General features: G+C 46.1%; 1 long non-coding RNA gene across 1 annotated transcript in view; it reads left to right on the forward strand.

The window, feature by feature from the left end:
- The first annotated feature begins 12,402 nt into the window (after nt 1–12,402).
- Nucleotides 12,403–21,051, forward strand: part of LOC143806876 (uncharacterized) — a 109,126-nt gene continuing 100,477 nt past the window's right edge. Inside the window, exon 1 of the long non-coding RNA XR_013221583.1 lies at nt 12,403–12,882. This is a non-coding gene — a long non-coding RNA (uncharacterized LOC143806876). The remainder of the gene's footprint in view (nt 12,883–21,051) is intronic.

The raw sequence follows: 21,051 nt of genomic DNA on the forward strand, positions 1-21,051 counted from the left end.
TTCTCGCCCCCATAAACTTTCATTAGCGATTTTTTTGCGCAATACGCTGACAAACGCAGCATGCTGCGATTTTGTACGGCCGTAGAAAGCCGTATAATACTGAACCGTAATATACGGCTAATAGGAGCAGCCCCATTGAGAATAATTGTGCCGTTTATTTTGCGAGTTTTACGGACGTAATTTCTGCGCTCTTACGTCCGTAAAACTCGCTAGTGTGAGGCCGGCCTATTAGTGATGCCCGTGCTATTAGGCTATGTTCATACTAGGCATTTTTTTCTGCAGCAAAACCTGCTCTCTTGGCAGGAAAGAAGCTGCAGAAGAAAGGCACGGTTTGCTTGTTTTTTCTTGTGGCTTTTGCTGTGTTTTTTTGTGCGTGTTTTTGTCCTGCATTTTTGCCTTGCTACATTTGTCTCTTATGCATGTTGATAAAGAGTTTAGCACGAAAAAAAAAACTGATTTTGTTTAATCAGGTTTTGGCACAAAAAATGCTGCAAAACCTGATACTTGCGATTGTATTGTAAAATGCAGCAGAAAGTTTGTGTGGCGCCCAGGAGTCCAGCTGCCACAATGGCATTGTCTTCCTCACAGGGGGGTGATGTCATGCCTGGAAGTAAGGAGGGATCCACAGGTAAGGCTACTTTCACATTTGCGTTGTGTGACGTGCGTTGCAATGCATCGTTTTGGAGAAAAAACGCATCCTGCAAAGTTGCCCACAGAATGTGTTTTTTCTCAATAGACTTGCATTAGCGACGCATTGCGACGTATGGCCACACGTCGCATCCATCGTGCGACGGATGCGTTGTGTTTTGGTGGCCGCAACGCACAAAAAAGTTCAATGTAACGTTTTTTTGTCTGTCGGTTCCGCTTTTTCCGACCGCGCATGCGCGGCCGGAACTCCGCCCCCTCCTCCCCGCTCATCACACTGGGCAGCGGATGCGTCATAAGACTGCATCCGCTGTCCACGTTGTGCTAAACTTAGCACACTGTCTGTCGGGCCGACGGTTTGCGACGGCCCCGTACCGACGGAAGTGTGAAAGTAGCCTAACACAAACATACAACAGCTTCCTGACTCCAGACCACAAAGGGGAGCTCTAAACCTGGTTTCAGGGGAACTTTCCTATAAGTTCTGGTCTGCAGGTGGGGTTAGACTAAAGAGTTCAGTGTGAGACAGTGAAGGGAGAGGAAGCATGTGAGGAGAGAGACTGGGAGTGGAGCTGTTACTGAGCTCTCCCCAGGATTAAGCGCAAAAGAAACCGGACACCGGAGTCCGTGGTTGCACGGGTACTAAAAGCCCAGCAACTGGAACCGGTGGGCAGGATATTGCAGGTCTCCTGGCCCATCTGACACCTGGAGGCACACCACAGCAGGTCAGGAGCCTGGGGCAGCCAGTGAGAAGACAGTGCCCATGAAAGGCGCATGCTGTCAACCAAACGGGTTAGGAGTAACAGACACTGTGAGGAATGTGTGTAAGGCTTCAGGCAGCAAGGGACAGAGAATAAAGCACAAAAGGAAGGCCTCCGAACCCACCTGGCTAGGTGGATCCCAAGTTACTCCCAGGCTGCACGGACCCCATCTACACCTGTAACCTGTGCCTCGGACTGCACCTGCAATTCACCAGTAAAAGGTAAAAGAAACTGCAATCCATGTGTCCTTCAATTATTTCCTGCACCCCATCGTCTATCATCCCTTACAAACTGAACTAGCAGCCCTTTGGCCTCGCTCCACCTGTGGGGAGCAGAACCATCCTCACTGCATTACCATCTGCCCCAGCGGTCCCTTTAAGCAGCGTCGGCCATCCTGACCGAACACCACAGGTGGTGTCACAAATTATCCCCCATAGACTTTATTTCCCACCTCCCTTCATCATTTTTGTTGGACACCTAGGGCCACGGACCTGGTCACTGCTTCCATGACCACCCCTTTAAGTACCGCTGGAACCGGCCCGAGTACCCCACGGTCCTAGCGGGTGCTCCATTTGCATTAAAAAATGCTGAAAAAATACCTAATGTGAACATAGTCTTAGATTAGGAACGCTCCTCAGTACTATATAAGTGCACCCCACCAGGACAGACACCCTAGTTTATAAGGCCAACACTGATTGGTTTGGCTGCACCCTGCACGGCGAATTGGAGTCAAATGTGCAGCACATTAGAATACTCTCATATGGGGTTGAAAGGTGGGAACTGTAGGTTTTATGGGGAAAACCTGGTGCAGGTTCCCCTTAAAGCTTACTGGCCGACGCCGCAGCTGCATGTGTCGCGGCTGTGTCACAGTCATGACACATGCATGGAGAGCCTGATTGGCCAGAGGGTTAGTAACTTCTGATTTTATTATTTTAACGCAGCAATGGCTATTAGATGCCAAAATGCTATAAGCAGAAAAGCCCATATTTAAGTTTTTTAATAATCATGAAAACTAAAAAGTTATTTATGGAAAAATCCTTTAATGCATGCTGGGATGAACATACAGCAAATTCTCAGTACAATCTGTATACCCGCCATGTAACCTTTTATTATGTAATTACCCCATTAGCAGCTCTTGTAATTCTACAGAAATGAGACATCCTGGAGCAAGATTCGTGTAATCACTTACCAGAGCTGTTTTCTTTTCTCCAGTCATCCATGTAAATTCAAACATGGGCCAACATACAAGCAAATATTTATGTTCAAATACATTACCGATATGTTTATTGCAGTGTAACCCCGTCTTGTCTTGCCACTTTTGGGTCTTTAAAAGGAGTTTAACACCCCCAAAACACTAGTTAAATCTCTTATACTGGTATGTAGGTGACTTACCTGTAGATCCTAGAAAAAGCCTACCTGTAGTATTGATTTTAATGGTTTACTTGCCATAAAAGCCATTTATTTATTTATTATACAAATAGGGGACTTCTGCATACCTTTGGCATGACCAAGAGTTCTGTTTACCCATATGTCACCTCATTGTCACGACTCCCGGGTATTACTTCTGTGGGAAACGCTGCACACAGCAGCAAGGGAGCTGAGCAAAGTGCCGGGTAACTAACCAGGTAACAACCAGGACCTGAATCATGTGACAGAGTAGGAGGTGGTCGGGGCGGAGCCAGACACCGGGGTGCAGAGAAGGGATAAACCCAAGAGAGTTGTCTAACAGGCTAAGATTGGAGCCAAGAGATCACGAGGTACCAAAGGGGTGAGACAGGGGATTGTCCGAAGTGAAGCCAGAGGTCAGAAATCCAGAAGAACAAACAGAGTAAAGCACGGAGAGCAAGGAAAACAATGCAAACCGGGCACACACTGCAGGGGTCAAGCACACAGACTAAAACAGAGAGTATAGCTGACAGCGGATCCTAGTCTGGAGTGAGTGTAAATACCCCTCCCAGATTGAAAGAGAGGCCAACAAAATTAACCCTGAGAGAACAGGACATTAACCATGTCCTAAACATGACACTCATTTTGCATACTGAGCAATTTATCATATCTTGATGGACAGTGACTAATTGGCTCTGCACCCCAGCATGAACACTCCAGGAGCCTAGCCACATGCCAATCACACAGTGTCAGTGCGCGCTCTCATCCCGGGCTCCTGTCTGCAGCTGCCGCTCGGTACTATACTGCAGACAGGAGCCAGTGATGAGACACCACAATGACATTATGTCCATGCTGAAGTGCACAGCTGCTGACTGAGTTCACTTGAAAGCTGTCAATAAAGATGTCACATAGTGATCAGTATGCAATGCACTGAGCCAATTGCTATGCCAAGGGAGCACCAAAGCCCCCCCATTTAATTGTATTTGAAAGACACAAATGTAAATGAAGACACAAGCATCTCCTCAGCACCACAGGCGCAGAGGAGCACTAGTCAGCTACCCAAAATGTAGCGGTTTGATGAGATCTCCTCATCACTTCATGCTGCCGACGTTACTGCGGAGGATATTTGCAGATGATACAAAACTATGTAAAGCAGTCAATACAAGAGAAGATAGTATTCTGCTACAGATGGATCTGGATAAGTTGGAAGTTTTGGGCACCGGTGCTCAGGAAGGATATAATGGAACTAGAGTGAGTACAAAGGAGTGCAACTAAATTAATAAAGGGGATGGGTGAACTACAATACCCAGAGAGATCAGCAAAATTAGGATTATTTAGTCTGGAAAAAAGAGGGGCGATCTAATAACCATGTAAAGTATAAAAGGGGACAATACAAATATCTCTCCGAGAATCTGTTTATACCAAGGAAGGTGACGGTCACAAGGGGGCATTCTCTGCGTCTGGAGGAGAGAAGTTTTTCCACCAACATAGAAGAGGATTCTTTGCTGCTAGGGCAGTGAGAATCTGGAATTGCTTGCCTGAGGAGGTGGTGATGGCGAACTCAGCCGAGGGGTTCAAGAGAGGCCTGGATGTCTTCCTGGAGTGTAACAATATTGTATCTTACAGTGATTAGGTTCTTTAGAAGGACATAGATCTGGGGATTTATTCTGACAGAATATAGGCTGAACTGGATGGACAAATGTCTTTTTTCAGCCTTGCTAACTGTTACTATGTTCATACAAAAACCTTTGTTGGCGATGACAGCTCCTGTATGGAGAAAATGGTCACATGCATTGCTTAGGCGTTTTCCTGGAGCGTAACAATATTGTATCTTACAGTTATTAGGTTCTTTTGAAGGACGTAGATCTGGGGATTTATTCTGACTGAATATAGGCTGAACTGGATAGACAAAATTTTTTTTGGCCTTGCTAACTACCGTATATACTTGAGTATAAGCCGACCCGAGTATAAGCCGACCCCCCTAATTTTGCCACAAAAAACTGGGAAAACTTATTGACTCGAGTATAAGCCTAGGGTGGAAAATGCATCAGCTACCGGTGAATTTCAAAAATAAAAATAGATGCTCCATACCGTTCATTATGGCCCATAGCTGTGCCATATAGTGCTCTGCACCATTCATTATTGCCCCATAGCTGTACCATAGAAAGCTGTGCCATATAGTGCTCTGCACCTTTCATTATTGCCCCATAGCTGTGCCATATAGTGCTCTGCACCTTTCATTATTGCCCCATAGATGTGCCATATAGTGCTCTGCACCGGTCATTATTGCCCCATAGCTGTGCCATATAGTGCTCTGCACCGTTCATTAATGCCCCATAGCTGTGCCATATAGTGCTCTGCGCCGTTCATTATTGCCCCATAGCTGTGCCATATAGTGCTCTGCGCCGTTCATTATTGCCCCCATAGCTGTGCCATATAGTGCTCTGCACCGTTCATTATTGCCCCATAGCTGTGCCATATAGTGCTCTGCACCGTTCATTACTGCCCCATAGCTGTGCCATATAGTGCTCTGTGCCGTTCATTATTGCCCCCATAGCTGTGCCATATAGTGCTCTGCACCGTTCATTACTGCCCCATAGATGTGCCGTATAGTGCTCTGCACCGTTCATTACTGCCCCATAGCTGTGCCATATAGTGCTCTGCACCATTCATTATTGCCCCATAGCTGTGCCATATAGTGCTCTGCACCGTTCATTACTGCCCCATAGATGTGCCATATAGTGCTCTGCACCGTTCATTACTGCCCCATAGATGTGCCATAGAAAGCTGTGCTGCTGCTGCAATAAAAATAATAAAACACATACTCACCTCTCTTGCTTGCAGCTCCTCAGCGTCCCGTCCCGGCGTCTCTCTGCACTGACTGATCAGGCAGAGGGCGGCGCGCACACTATATGCGTCATCGCGCCCTCTGACCTGCACAGTCAGTGCAGAGAGACGCTGGGAAGACGGAGCGGCGCCCGGCGTGTGGAACGCGGACAGGTGAATATGTAATACTTACCTGCTCCCGGCGTCCCGCTCCTTCCCCCAGACAGCTGGTCTTCGGTGCCGCAGCCTCTTCCTCTGTCAGCGGTCACCGTTACCTCTGATTAGAGAAATGAATAGGCGGCTCCGGGCCTATGAGAGTGGAGTCCATATTCATTTCTCTAATGAGCGGTCCCACGTGACCGCTGAACAGGGGAAGAGCTGTGGCACCCGGAGACCGTGGGACAGGCAGGGGGAGCGCCAGGATCGCCGGGACTAGGTAAGTATGCCTCAGCGCCCTCTCCCCCTCACCCGCCGACCGTGACTCGAGTATAAGCCGAGAGGGGCACTTTCAGCCCAAAAATTTGGGCTGAAAATCTCGGCTTATACTCGAGTATATACTATATGTTACTATGTTACTAAGTGAAGATGGTGGAAAAGATACCTACTCTATGAAGCTGATCATTCAATGGACATTTATTATAGGTGAGAGGAAGGGGTGGAGAGGGTGTTGTATAGAAGGGGCAGTATAAGGAAGAGTTGAGGAAGCACAATATAGAAAGGGGAAGTATGGGGCAGATAGTATAGTTGGGGCATGGTGATGGAACGTGAAGAATGCACACCTCGGGCCAAAAACCCACCCCCAGTAGCATGTGAGATTAGGCCGAGAAACGGACATCTGGATTAGTGGATCGAGATAAAGAAGCAGCCCAATGTTAAATTATATATTTTATCACCTTAAGTGCAAACTAAACAATACACTATACATACACAATGGTTATACATATTTAATGGTCAGGTATGCAAATACAATAGTGGTAGGACAAAAGTTATAAGTAGAATATATGGTTAGTTAGCAGTTAGATTAAAGGCTTGGATTGCAGGGGAAATGCTGCCACACATGAGGCTTGTGAATCCCTTTATGTGTGACTTGTCCTCACATGATTTTTCATCGCTACCTCCCAGAGGCATAGCAATAGGAAATGCTTCGCACAAGCATTTAGCCCTTTGGGTCACTCCCCTCCTGCCCTCTGGGCTGAACCTAAACCTGGAGGTTTGGAGATAAATCTCTCATAACCTATGAAAGATCATAACATAATCATAACCTTTCTGTGCCGTCCTAGGGGCACCATCAGATCTGACCTGGCCCCTACTACTCATAAAGACTAAACACAATTTTGCTACCTAGTTGCTAATGGCTGTTCTATGTATCTCCTTTTCTGGGCATGTTAGGGTACTGTCTCACAGTGGCACTTTGGTCGCTACGACGGCACGATCCGTGACGCTCCAGCGTCGCTCCATTATCGCTCCAGCGTCGTAGACTGCGGTCACACGTTGCAATACACGGCGCTGGAGCGATAATTTCATGACGTATTTGCGATGTAGAAGCCGTTGGTTACTGTGCGCACATCGTATACAACCTTTGTTACACGATGCGATCATGCCGCCACAGCGGGACACTAGACGACGAAAGAAAGTTTCAAACGATCTGCTACGACGTACGATTCTCAGCGGGGTCCCTGATCGCAGTAGCGTGTCAGACACAGCGAGATCGTAACTATATCGCTGGAACGTCACGGATCGTGCCGTCATAGCGACAAAAGTGCCACTGTGTGACGGTACCCTTAATGACTTGAGACCCAGGCAGGCACTTACTCAATTCTGGGCATCTTGCAAATATATACGATGTACAGTTAGGACGTATAGTATTTTCTTAACTTCTTTATGAAATCCCAGCTGGCTGAACAAAGGACTCAGACCACATGGCTTGGATCCACAGGGGGTCTTCCTGTAGAAGGTTGCATACCAGCTCGCTAGTATTTTCCATGATTTTCAATGCAGTGGATTCCGGGAAAATGGCCACATGTGTAGTTGAGATCTCGGTAGCAGGTAAAGTTGTAGAATGTTACAAACACCTTTAGGTTTTTATCTAGGGATGTAGTGAGTATTTTGACCCCACCATTTTTTTATTTATTTGATGCAAAGGAACTGAAAATATAATGATAATTAGCATTTTTCCACATATATCACTTTTATGACAGATTTTCTCATTCAAAGCAAAGGAAATTTGGGAAATGCAAACATTTCTTGCTTGGTTTCTTTCATATTCATACATTTTTTTTTAATGTATACTGTATGTCAGGGTCAAGCATGTTCTTCATCCCTACCTAATAAAACCGGTACGCTTTTCGTAACTGTGAATAATTCTGTGGAACACTTCTGTATATTTTGAAAACTGTTTTATTATGGATGACTCATGTATAATGTTTTATAGAATATTATAAGTTTTTAACATGTGGATGACTCAAATGTTTTTACTGTATTAGGTATAGGGAAAGTATAAGAATAGGAATAAGATAGAGTGTTAAGTATCGTTAGGATTGGGAAGTGCTGTGGAGGGAACAGTAGAATCAGGAAGTAGTTAAGTATAGCAAATTAATATTTAACATAGATATCAACAGCTCCAGTTAGGGAGAGGATGTGCACTGATTTTTAATTCTTAACCTCCCATAGTGGGCACAGAGGAATGAAAGGATGCCATCTTGGTTAATAATAACCTGTCTGTACATGTGCATCTCCCATTTTCCCTGGCTGGCTATATCAGCTGCACATTTGCCACATCTTTCATGTTATGGCCATTGCCTACATCCCATAGTGAAAGGTGCTCTGCATCTAATCTTTTAAAATCATTATGGCAGCGAGTCCGGTATAATTGAATAATAATGACGTGAACTGCAGGCCAGCTGCCAAGTGTAATAAATACAAAGCTTTATCTTAGCTACCCAGCAGTTACTCCAAGCTCATGGTAACACAAAGTATAAAACCAAAATATAATAGACCCTGACCCTTTCTGGTTTTTAAATCATTGTTAAGGTACCGTTACACTAAACGACTTACCAACGATCACGACCAGCGATACGACCTGGCCGTGATCGTTGGTAAGTCGTTGTGTGGTCGCTGGGGAGCTGTCACACAGACAGTTCTCTCCAGCGACCAACGATCAGGGGAACGACTTCGGCATAGTTGAAACTGTCTTCAACGATGTCGAAGTCCCCCTGCAGCACCCGGGTAACCAGGGTAAACATTGGGTTACTAAGTGCAGGGCCGCGCTTAGTAACCCGATATTTACCCTGGTTACCATTGTAAAAGTAAAAAAAAAAAAACAGTACATACTCACATTCTGATGTCTGTCACGTCCCCCGGCGTCCACAGGGTTAAAACTGCTTTCGGCAGGAGCGCTGGTAATGCACGCGCTGCTGCCGAGAGCTTCCCTGCACTGAATGTGTCAGCGCCGGCCGTAAAGCAGAGCACAGCGGTGACGTCACTGCTGTGCTCTGCTTTACGGCTGGCGCTGACACAGTCAACCCTGTGGACGCCGGGGGACGTGACAGACATCAGAATGTGAGTATGTACTGTTTTTTTTTTTTACTTTTACAATGGTAACCAGGGTAAATATCGGGTTACTAAGCGTGGCCCTGCACTTAGTAACCTGATATTTACCCTGGTTACAAGTGAACACATCGCTGGATCGGCGTCACACACGACAGCGGGTGATCAGCAACCAAAAAAAGGTCCTGATCATTCCCATCGACCAACAATCTCCCAGCAGGGGCCTGATCATTGGTCGCTGTCACACATAACGAGATCGTTAGCGGGATCGTTGCTTACGTCACCAAAAGCGTGACGTTGCAACGATATCGTTAACGATATCGTTTTGTGTGACTCAGCCTTTAGGCTTTTTAGGTCTATTTAGATTACAAGATAAATTTAACACATAAAGGACCGAGTCACTTTGGAATTGAGAACAGATGTCATGTAGGGTTTGGAGAGCCCCTGATGTGCCTGAACAGTAGAAAGCTGCCACAAGTGACACCATTTTGGAAATGTGACCCCTCAAGAAACTAGATGTATGGTAAGCATCTTGACCCCCCAGGGGGTAAAACATTGAGCCGTGAGAATAAAAAAAATCTAATTTTTCCCACAGAAATGTTGTTTTAGCCCCAATACTTTTAATAGATTTGAAAGTGCCATGTCACATTGGAAAAGCCTCTGAGATATCAGGACAGCAGGACCCACCGTAAGTGACCCCATTTTACAAACTACACCTCGTAATGAAATCATCTAGTGGTGCAGTGATCATATTGACACCACTTGTGTTTCACAAACTGTTATACCATCAGCCGCAGATTTTACATTTTCAAATGGGGAAATAGTGCATGGAAACCCCAATGTAAGCGCTCAACGCAGAGCACAGGATAAATGTGAGCCGAGGCATACTGCGATCAACAAATGAATCAACAGCAGGTGAACAATTGCTTTTATTTATTATTTACGCCATTTCTCGTGCGGTATAAGTGATTAGACGACTTTATTTTCCGGCTCGGTACGATTACAGCAATACCAGATTTATACTTTTTTTTTTTTCTGTTTGACTGATATCACGGGTAAACTACATGCAGACTCGGACTGGCACATAGGGTAACAGGGGAATCCCCTGGTGCAAATTTGGATCCCCAACCCATACTGCATAGGTAGCAATGACATAATTCATTTCTATTCACTCTGTACAGAAAAAAGCAGCAACTCATCATTCATTAACCAAAATACCTAATTTATTATGATACAATGATAATATAATAAAATATTTTGATACCTATAGGTAAATTTGTGAACGAGGGTAGTGTAATATTTGTAGGTGAATATAGGTGTATGCAGGTGAAAAGTGGGCCCCTCCAAAGTCAATGTTGCAGGTGGGCCCTTAGCACCCCTGTCTGACACTGACTACATGTGTACATAGCTATTGTGTTCAAGCTCCATACACCATTCCAGACAACAACCACTTTAAACAGCACAATATAATTATTAAAAGTTTCATGCCTACATCTATGCCTGCCAAGCACAATGTGCCTAGGCTTCTGGCCAAGTTTGCCTTTCTCTGATGTCGTCTTTGCATGTGGTATTCTCCCAGCCAAGACAAGAATTATACATTAGTTTATGTATTAGACAATAAAGTTTTTAATGTGGGAAAACCCTATTATTATACATGTCTTTGCAGGTTAAATAGGTCAAAGGCTCAAAAGTTTTCACTTGTTGATAGCAAATTTTATGGTATTACTCAATTTTTTTAAAAAAATTTAAGTTGCAACCATCAAGATGAGTATATGTAAGTGTAAAGTAAGATTTCTATGCAGATAGCTATGCAAATTGTCTTTTCAGAGAGGAAGAAGACTTGAACTCTAGTGTTAACTTCTCACCTAGCCATATGAGATCTCATACTTCGCACTGACAAGGGGCAATGCTCCGAAACACCGTGTCTGCAAATCGAGATTCTGATTTGGCTTTTATCCTAAGTCATATTGCAAGGCTCGTTAAAGGGACAATAATGATTTGTAGGATTGCTACATCCAATAGGTGGCACTAGAGTGCAAGTCCTCTTCCTATCTGAAGAGACAATTTGCATACTTAATTTTGCAGAGGAGCATGCAAGGCGTTTAAGTCTCCTCATACTGGCATGCCAAACTCTCCACTTAGCCCTTACAACCAACGTAAAATATATCAAGCAAATTTTCAGATAAAATATAGAAGATTTAAGGCCAGATTTCTTCCCTAGTAAATAATACTATGTTTGTGCAACTGCTCGCTAAGTAATTTGTTTTTGTCCTAGATTCTGTCAGATTATTGAGACAAGTTTGTGCTTATTATTCATCTTACACAAAGTTAAGAAATATCTCAACCTCACATTTCATTACTGAAAATGATGATAAAAGTTTCCAGAAAACCTATTACGTTGAATGCCAGACAGAGCAAGCCAATTCTTCCTGGTTTAGTTTAGTCAAGGACACAAATAAACAAAAAAGTTAACCTGATACATTAGACATTGGCCCCAGCCCACACCTTGTCAAACACGTACATCACACTGTGCAGAAACTTTGCACACTTTGCTGTATATGTACGCTACTCCTGCAAAACAACACTCTCATAGAGGGCAAGTCTGGATCAACAGCTGTCTCCCCGGGACCCAGCAAGGAATCAATAAGGGCAGTCCCTTGGAAGCAATTTCACTCATTAGCTAGATTAACCAATAATTATATTGTTATACTGACACATCCAGTGGTTACAAATTGTGACCTTGTCATTTAGTGTCTGTGAAGTAAAGAGACTGGAAGTAATTAATTGTTGCCGTATCAGCACTTACTAACCGCCCATTTATCTTGTTGATTAACCCCACCTCTTTTTGTTGCTTTTTTATATGCTTTCTTTTTCTTTATCTTTTTTTTCCCTTCACAGAACACTGAAAAAAATATTAGGGTAGTATATATATATATATATATATATATATATATATATATATATATATATATATATATATTGTAGCGTGGCTAAAGGGTGTCTAATCGACGGGAGATATTTGTCGCATAGATGGCTCGCCGCTGTGATGTAACCATAGCTACCTATATGTCTGTCAGGACCTGTGGTGATGTCAGACCACATGGCTAATCATGTGATGGGTTACTGGGTGTGGTTAGCTCTATATAAGACAGGCTGATCCTTAACCCAGGAGATGTGTGGAGGTGCTAGCCTCCAGTGTGTTAAGGCTCCAGCACTGAGCCTGAAGGAATGGACACTTGTTTTTTCCCTTTTGCCTGAGTTAAAGGCTGTTTGTTTTTCCTGTTTATGCTAAACTGGTTTATGAAGCAATAAACCTTTGAACTTTTGTTGGAACCTGCCTCCTAAGTGTCAGCCGTCGCACCTGAGTGAGTGAAATCCCTACAATTGGTGGAGAATGCAGCAGCGTTCCCAGTGGAGACGTAAGTCTATTTTTTGGATGTCCTGGGTCAAGTCGGCTGTAAGCCAGCAAGCATTGCCGGGGAAAATGGAGGACCTGCTGAAACACTTGGTCCAGTCGCAGTCACAGCAGCAAGAGGCTAACAGGCTGTTTATGCAGCAGTTGCAACAGAACCAGCAAGAGACCAACAAGCTGTTGATGCAGCAGATACAACAGAGCCAGCAGGAGCAACGGCAGCAGATGCAGCTTCTGGCAACTGCCATCCAGGGCAAGACGAGCGCCCCAACCCCAGGTTTGGCTGATGACACCCACGTCCGGAAGACGGTAAGACGCGCATTACAGAAAATGACCCCCGGGGATGATGTTGAGGCCTTCCTGACGGTGTTTGAGAGGGTCGCTGAGAGGGAAAAACTCCCGCCAGAGCAGTGGGCAGAGGTACTGGCGCCATACCTGACGGGAGAACCCCAGAAGACATACTATGATTTGACCTTGCAGGATGCCAAAGAGTATCACAAATTGAAAGTCGAGATTCTCGCACGTTTGGGGGTGACACTGACTGTTAGGGCACAGCGAGTTCACTGCTGGGCCTATCACCGGGACAAACCGCCTCGCTCCCAAATGTTTGACCTCCCAAATGTTTGACCTGTTGCACCTGGTCCAGAAATGACTGCAGCCAGAGTTATGTACACCTGCACAGATGGTGGAACGAGTGATGATGGATCGGTTTGTGCATTCCCTCCCGAGGTCCATACAGACTTGGGTTGCCCAGGGTGATCCCCAGAGTGCCGACGAACTGATTGGACTGGTCGAGAGATACCAAGGGATGGAAGGCTCCTTTGGGAGGCAGCCCATGCCGTACTGGGGGTCCCAGAAAGCTGCTGAGTCCCAAAAAGGGGTGGCGCGTCCAAGGTCACAAAGGGCGAGGGAGGTGATGCCCAAGGTCCCTACGGGTGATATTATTTGCTGGAGGTGCCACGGGCCAGGACATATAGCTGCCCGTTGTTCCCAGACCACTGAGCAGATGGACTGCAGCATGGGACGCCGTTGTTCATACTATGCGTATCCAGCCTGCAGTGTGAACTCTCCGCCCAACGAGGGACCTCAAGCGTGTCCCGTAAGGGTGAACGGTCGAGCAGCAACGGCGCTGTTAGACTCAGGGAGCTTAGTGACCCTGGTGAGGGCCACTTTCCCTCTCCACCTGCTCCCGGGAAAGAAGGTCGGCGTGCGGTGCATACATGGTGATGCCAAGGACTACCCTTTGGCCAGGGTGGACATTGAAACGGCATGTGGCACTGAGTCCCACATAGTCGGCGTCGTGCAGGACTTGTTGCACCCTATAATTATTGGCCGGGATTTCTGTCTGTTTTGGGATTTGTGGGGAAAAGGTTCTGAGCTCCCTAGCAAGAGTAGGGAACCAGTGAACCCTGGAAGGGTGTCACCACACCCAGAGACAGACAGGTTTCCTTTTTGTGTGCTGGTTGGGGATGAGGAGGAAGTATCCCCTGCATCTGACACTATGGAGTTAGAGGTAACCGGTGAAAATTTTGGGACTGCCCAACATAGGGACCCCACTCTGAGGGAAGCCTTTAATAATGTCACAGTTATTGACGGGGTGGTACAGGAGCCGGGGGCAGACACAAGGTTTCCCCGTTTTCTGATGAGTGGGGAGTTGTTGTACCGGGTCACGAAAATAAGGGAGGAGTTGGTAGAGCAGTTGGTAGTGCCGGGTCCATATAGACGGAAGGTGTTGGACATGGCCCATTCACACATCTTGGGTGGACACCTAGGGGTGGGAAAAACGCAGGAACGGGTTGTGCAGAGATTCTATTGGCCTGGGTGTCACCGAGAAATAGTGAACTATTGCAGGTCCTGCCCTACATGTCAGCTAACTGCTCCCACTCCTCATTTCCGGAACCCCCTTGTGCCACTGCCCATTATTGAGGTACCATTCGAGAGAATTGCCATAGACTTGGTTGGTCCCTTAGCTAAATCAGCCCGGGGCCATCAGTATATATTAGTCATCCTGGACTATGCCACACGCTATCCTGAGGCAATTCCCTTGAGAAGTTCTTCCTCAAAGAGTATAGCCCGCGAGTTGGTCCATGTCTTTTCCTGGACAGGTCTGCCGAAGGAGATCCTGACTGACCAGGGGACACCTTTCATGAGCAAGGTGATGAGGGAGTTATGCAAAGCCCTGAAAATCTCCCAGTTGAGGACCTCAGTGTACCATCCCTAGTCAGATGGTCTTGTTGAGAGATTTAACAAGACATTGAAGAGCATGCTGAGAAAAGCTATAGAGAAAGACGGTAGAGACTGGGATTGTCTCTTACCCTATCTGATGTTTTCCATTTGTGAAGTTCCACAGGCCTCCACAGGGTTCTCACCGTTTGAGCTTCTATATGGCCGACATCCGCGAGGACTCCTGGATGTAGCCAAGGAAACCTGGGAAGCCGAAGCCACGCCCCACAGAAGTGTCATTGAGCATGTGGCCCTGATGCAGCAGAGGATTGCAAAGGTGATGCCTGTTGTGAAAGAACACCTCCTCCAGGCACAAGAAGCTCAGGCCAGAATCTACAACCGGTCTGCAAGAGTGAGGCAGTTCAATCAGGGAGACCAAGTTCTTGTGCTAGTTCCGACGGTGGAAAGCAAGTTCTTGGCCAAATAGCAAGGGCCATATGAGGTTGTCGAGAAACTTGGTGAAGTAAATTATAAAATTCACCAACCAGGAAGACGGAAACCATTCCAAGTGTACCATGTCAACCTCATCAAGCCGTGGCAAGATAGAGAGCCGACAGTAACTCCATCGTTGTTAAGCAACCCAGAAGGTGAGGTTGGAGCGGTTACTATAGCAGAGATGCTATCGAAGACCCAGAAACAACAGTGCCGGGAGTTACTCCAGAAAAACAGGGACCTGTTTTCAGAGTTGCCAAAACACACGAAGGTCATAGCGCACGAGGTCCTAACAGAGCCACATGTGCGGGTGAATGTGAAGCCCTATCGTATTCCTGAGGCTCGTTGAGAAGTTATCTCCAAGGAAGTGGAGCATATGTTGAAGCTTGGAGTCATTAAGGAATCCAAGAGCGGTTGGTCGAGCCCAATTGTCCTGCTCCCAAAACCTGATGGAGAGTGGAGGTTTTGCAACGACTATCGGAAGTTGAATGAGGTCTCCAAGTTTGACGCTTATCCCATGCCCCGCATTGATGAGCTCATCGAAAGGCTTGGGCCCGCCAGGTACATAACCACCTTGGATTTGACGAAGGGGTATTGGCAGATCCCCATGGCACAGGAAGCCAAGGAGAAGACGGCGTTTTCTACACCAGATGGATGTTTCCCGTATGTCCGGATGCCGTTTGGCCTACAGGGAGCTCCGGCGACCTTCCATAGGGCTATGGATAGAATCCTTGCACCCCATAAGGCATACGCTGCTGCGTACCTGGATGATATCGTCATCTTTAGCCCGGACTGGGAGAGTCATCTGGAAAAGGTCCAAGCGGTGTTTGATGCTATAAGAGAGGCCGGATTTACAATAAACCCGAAGAAGTGTGCCTTGGGTAAAGAGGAAGCTAAGTACCTTGGATACATAGTGGGTCGTGGAGAAATAAAACCCCAAATCAGTAAAGTGGAGGCAATTCAAACATGGCCAAAACCAGTTTCCAAGAAGCAAGTTAAAACCTTCCTGGGAATCGTGGGATATTACAGGAGGTTCATTCCAAACTTCGCCACGATGGCTGCGCCTCTGACTGACCTGCTAAAAGGGACAAAATCAGTAATGGTTAAGTGGTCCGAAGAAACAGAGTCAGCCTTCCAAGAAACGAAAGAGGCTTTGTGTAAGCAACCCGTTCTGATGGCCCCAAACTTCAAAAAAGAGTTTATTCTTCAGACAGATGCCTCAGATGGCGGGGTGGGAGCAGGCCTTTCCCAAGAGCTACATGGTGAGGAGCATCCTGTCCTCTATCTGAGTAGGAAGTTGTCCTCGTCTGAAAAGAACTACTCAGTCGTTGAGAAGGAGTGCTTGGCCATAAAATGGGCGGTGGACACATTACGGTACTATCTGCTGGGACGTAAATTTAGATTGATATCCGACCATGCCCCACTTAGGTGGATGAGGGAAACGAAGGGTAGAAATGCTAGGGTCACTGTTGTGAACTCTGTTTTTGGGCTCCCTCTTGTGGTCACAAGTGGTACTGTGTGAGTGCTGTCTTTGGGCTCCCTCTGGTGGCTATTTGTGTCATTCTGCAGGTCTGAGGCTGGATCAGCTGTCTCGTTATCTGTTAGCTGGTTTCCTATTTAGCTCACCTGGACTTTCAGTGTTTGCCTGCTGTCGATGTATTCAGTGCTATTTTGATCTCTCCTGAATTCCTTCGCTATCAGTCTCTCCAAGAGAAGCTAAGTTTTCTGTTTGGTTATTTTTTGCTCATCAGTGTTCAATATGTTTTTTGGTTATTTACTTGTCCTTGTCCAGCTTGCTAATATGTGATTTCCTTGCTTGCTGGTAGCTCTAGTGGGCTGAGTTTCTCCCCTCACACCATTAGTTGGTGTGGGGGTTCTTGAATTCTCAGCGTGGATATTTTGTATAGGGTTTTTACTGACCGCACAGTTCCCTGCCTGTCTTCTGCTATCTAGTATTAGTGGACCTCATTTGCTGAATCTGTTTTCATTTCCCCTTACCTCACCGTTATTATTTGTTGGGGGCTTCCTATATCTTTGGGGTCATTTCTCTGAGGCAAGTGAGGTCTTATTTTCTCTATAGGGGTAGCAAGTTTCTCAGGCTGCGTCGAGATGTCCAGGAATTTAGGCACGTTCACCGGCTACCTTTAGTGTGTTTGTTAGGATCAGGTTGCGGTCAGTCCAGTTACCACCTCCCTAGAGCTTGTTCTATGTTCAGTAACTTAGCTAGTCCATTCTGTGATCCTCAGCCACTAAGGATCATAACAGTACAGCAGGCCAAAAAGTGTTTAATGCATCGCAGAAGTGGGATAAGAGAAGTCCTGAGTACATTTTTTTTTTTCCTCTCCCTTTGCTGCAGTCTGTCCAGCTTCTCTCATCCCCTTAATCTCTGGGTGGCTTTGAGTTCAGCTGCAGACATGGATATTCAGAGTCTGACTTCTAGTGTGGATCATCTTGCTGCAAGGGTGCAAAGCATTCAGGATTTTGTTGTTCACAGTCCTATGTCTGAGCCAAAAGTACCTATTCCTGAGTTGTTTTCTGGAGATAGATCTAGGTTTCTGAATTTTAAGAATAATTGTAAATTATTTATTTCTTTGAGACCTCGTTCCTCTGGTGATTCCGCTCAGCAAGTTAGAATTGTTATCTCCCTGTTACGTGGCGACCCTCAAGATTGGGCTTTCTCCCTGGCGCCAGGAGATCCTGCATTGCTGAATGTGGATGCGTTTTTTCTGGCGCTTGGAGTGCTTTATGAGGAACCTAATCTTGAGAACCAGGCAGAAAAGGCCTTGCTGGCTCTCTCTCAGGGCCAGGATGAAGCTGAGGTGTATTGTCAAAAATTTCGGAAATGGTCGGTGCTTACTCAATGGAATGAGTGTGCCCTGGCTGCAAATTTCAGAGAAGGTCTTTCTGAAGCCATTAAGAATGTTATGGTGGGGTTCCCCACGCCTGCAAGTCTGAATGACTCAATGGCTTTGGCCATTCAGATTGATCGGCGTTTGCGGGAGCGCAAATCTGCGCACCATCTGGCGGTGTTTTCTGAACAGAGACCTTAGTCTATGCAATGTGACCGAATTCTGACCAGAATTGAGCGGCAAAATCATAGACGTCAAAATGGGTTGTGCTTTTACTGTGGTGATTCAACTCATGTTATCTCAGCATGCTCTAAGCGCGTAAAAAAAAACGCTAAATCTGTCACCGTTGGTACTATACAGCCTAAATTCATTTTGTCTGTTACTTTAATTTGTTCTTTGTCATCCTACTCGGTTATGGCTTTTGTGGATTCAGGTGCTGCCCTGAACCTGATGGATTTGTCGTTTGCCAGGCGCTGTGGTTTTGTTCTGGAGCCTTTGGAATTCCCTATTCCACTGAGGGGAATTGATGCTACACCATTGGCTGAGAATAAGCCTCAGTATTGGACTCAAGTGACCATGTGCATGACTCCTGTACATCAGGAGGTGATTCGCTTTCTTGTGCTGCATAATTTGCATGATGTTGTCGTTTTGGGTCTGCCATGGCTGCAGGCCCATAATCCAGTTCTGGATTGGAAAGCTATGTCTGTTTCAAGTTGGGGTTGCCAGGGGATTCATGGCGATGCTCCTTTGGTGTCAATTGCTTCTTCCACTCCTTCTGAGATTCCTGAGTTTTTGTCGGACTACCAGGATGTATTTGATGAGCCCAGATCCGGTGCCCTACCTCCTCATAGGGATTGTGATTGTGCTATAAATTTGATTCCTGGTAGTAAGTTCCCTAAGGGACGACTTTTTAATTTGTCTGTACCAGAACATGCCGCGATGCGGAGTTATATAAAGGAGTCTTTAGAGAAGGGACATATTCGCCCGTCCTCCTCCCCTCTTGGTGCAGGATTCTTTTTTGTGGCCAAAAAGGATGGTTCTCTGAGACCTTGTATAGATTATCGTCTTCTAAATAAAATCACGGTCAAATTTCAGTATCCTTTGCCATTATTATCTGATCTGTTTGCTCGGATTAAGGGGTCCAGTTGGTTCATCAAGATAGATCTTCGTGGTGCGTATAACCTTGTGCGTATTAAGCAGGGGGATGAATGGAAAACAGCATTTAATACGCCCGAAGGCCATTTTGAGTACTTGGTGATGCCTTTTGGACTCTCTAATGCTCCTTCTGTGTTCCAGTCCTTTATGCATGACATCTTCCGAGAATATCTGGATAAATTTATGATTGTGTATCTGGATGACATTTTGGTCTTTTTTGAGGACTGGGAGTCCCATGTGAAGCAGGTCAGGATGGTATTTCAGGTCCTGCGTGCTAATGCCTTATTTGTGAAGGGCTCAAAATGTCTCTTCGGAGTACAGAAGGTTTCCTTTTTGGGTTTTATTTTTTCTCCTTCTACTATTGAGATGGACCCAGTCAAGGTCCAGGCTATTCATGACTGGACTCAGCCTACATCGGTTAAGAGTCTTCAGAAGTTCTTGGGTTTTGCTAATTTTTACCGTCGCTTCATTGCTAATTTTTCTGGCGTGGTTAAACCCTTGACGGATTTGACCAAGAAGGGTTCTGATGTGACTAATTGGTCTCCTGCAGCCATGGAAGCCTTTCGGGAGCTGAAGCGCCAGTTTTCTTCGGCTCCAGTTTTGTGTCAGCCTGATGTCTCTCTTCCTTTTCAGGTCGAGGTTGATACTTCTGAGATTGGAGCAGGGGCTGTTTTGTCGCAGAGAAGCTCTGATTGCTCTGTGATGAAACCTTGTGCTTTCTTTTCAAGAAAGTTCTCGTCTGCCGAGCGGAATTATGATGTTGGTAATCGGGAGTTGTTGGCTATGAAGTGGGCATTTGAGGAGTGGCGACATTGGCTCGAGGGAGCTAAGCATCGTGTGGTGGTCTTGACTGATCACAAAAATCTGATTTATCTCGAGTCTGCCAAGCGGCTGAATCCTAGACAGGCTCGTTGGTCGTTGTTTTTCTCCCGTTTCGATTTCGTGGTCTCGTACCTGCCTGGTTCGAAGAACGTGAAGGCTGATGCTCTTTCTAGGAGTTTTGTGCCTGACTCTCCGGGAGTTTCAGAGCCGGCTGGTATCCTCAGAGAGGGAGTGATTTTGTCTGCCATTTCCCCAGATTTGCGATGAGTGCTGCAGAAATTTCAGGCGGATAGACCTGACCGTTGCCCACCAGAGAGACTGTTTGTCCCAGATAGATGGACCAGCAGAGTTATTTCCGAGGTTCATTCTTCGGTGTTGGCAGGCCATCCTGGGATTTTTGGTACCAGAGATTTGGTGGCTAGGTCCTTCTGGTGGCCTTCCTTGTCGCGGGATGTGCGTTCCTTTGTGCAGTCCTGTGGGATTTGTGCTCGGGCTAAGCCTTGCTGTTCTCGTGCCAGCAGTTTGCTTTTGCCTTTGCCTGTCCCGAAGAGGCCTTGGACGCACATCTCCATGGATTTTATTTCGGATCTTCCAGTCTCTCAGAGAATGTCTGTCATCTGAGTGGTGTGTGATCGTTTTTCCAAAATGGTCCATTTGGTGCCCTTGCCTAAGTTGCCTTCCTCCTCCGATTTGGTTCCTCTATTTTTTCAGAATGTGGTTCGCTTGCACGGCATCCCTGAAAATATTGTGTCTGACAGAGGATCCCAGTTTGTGTCCAGATTTTGGCGGATCTTTTGTGCTAAGATAGGCATTGATTTGTCTTTTTCGTCTGCCTTCCATCCTCAGACGAATGGCCAAACCGAGCGAACTAATCAGACCTTGGAAACTTATTTAAGATGTTTTGTTTCTGCTGATCAGGATGATTGGGTGACTTTTTTGCCATTGGCCGAGTTTGCCCTTAATAATCGGGCTAGTTCTGCTACTTTGGTTTCGCCGT

This window comes from Ranitomeya variabilis, chromosome 2 (assembly GCF_051348905.1).
Source record: "Ranitomeya variabilis isolate aRanVar5 chromosome 2, aRanVar5.hap1, whole genome shotgun sequence".
In the NCBI taxonomy this organism is placed as follows: Eukaryota; Metazoa; Chordata; class Amphibia; order Anura; family Dendrobatidae; genus Ranitomeya; species Ranitomeya variabilis.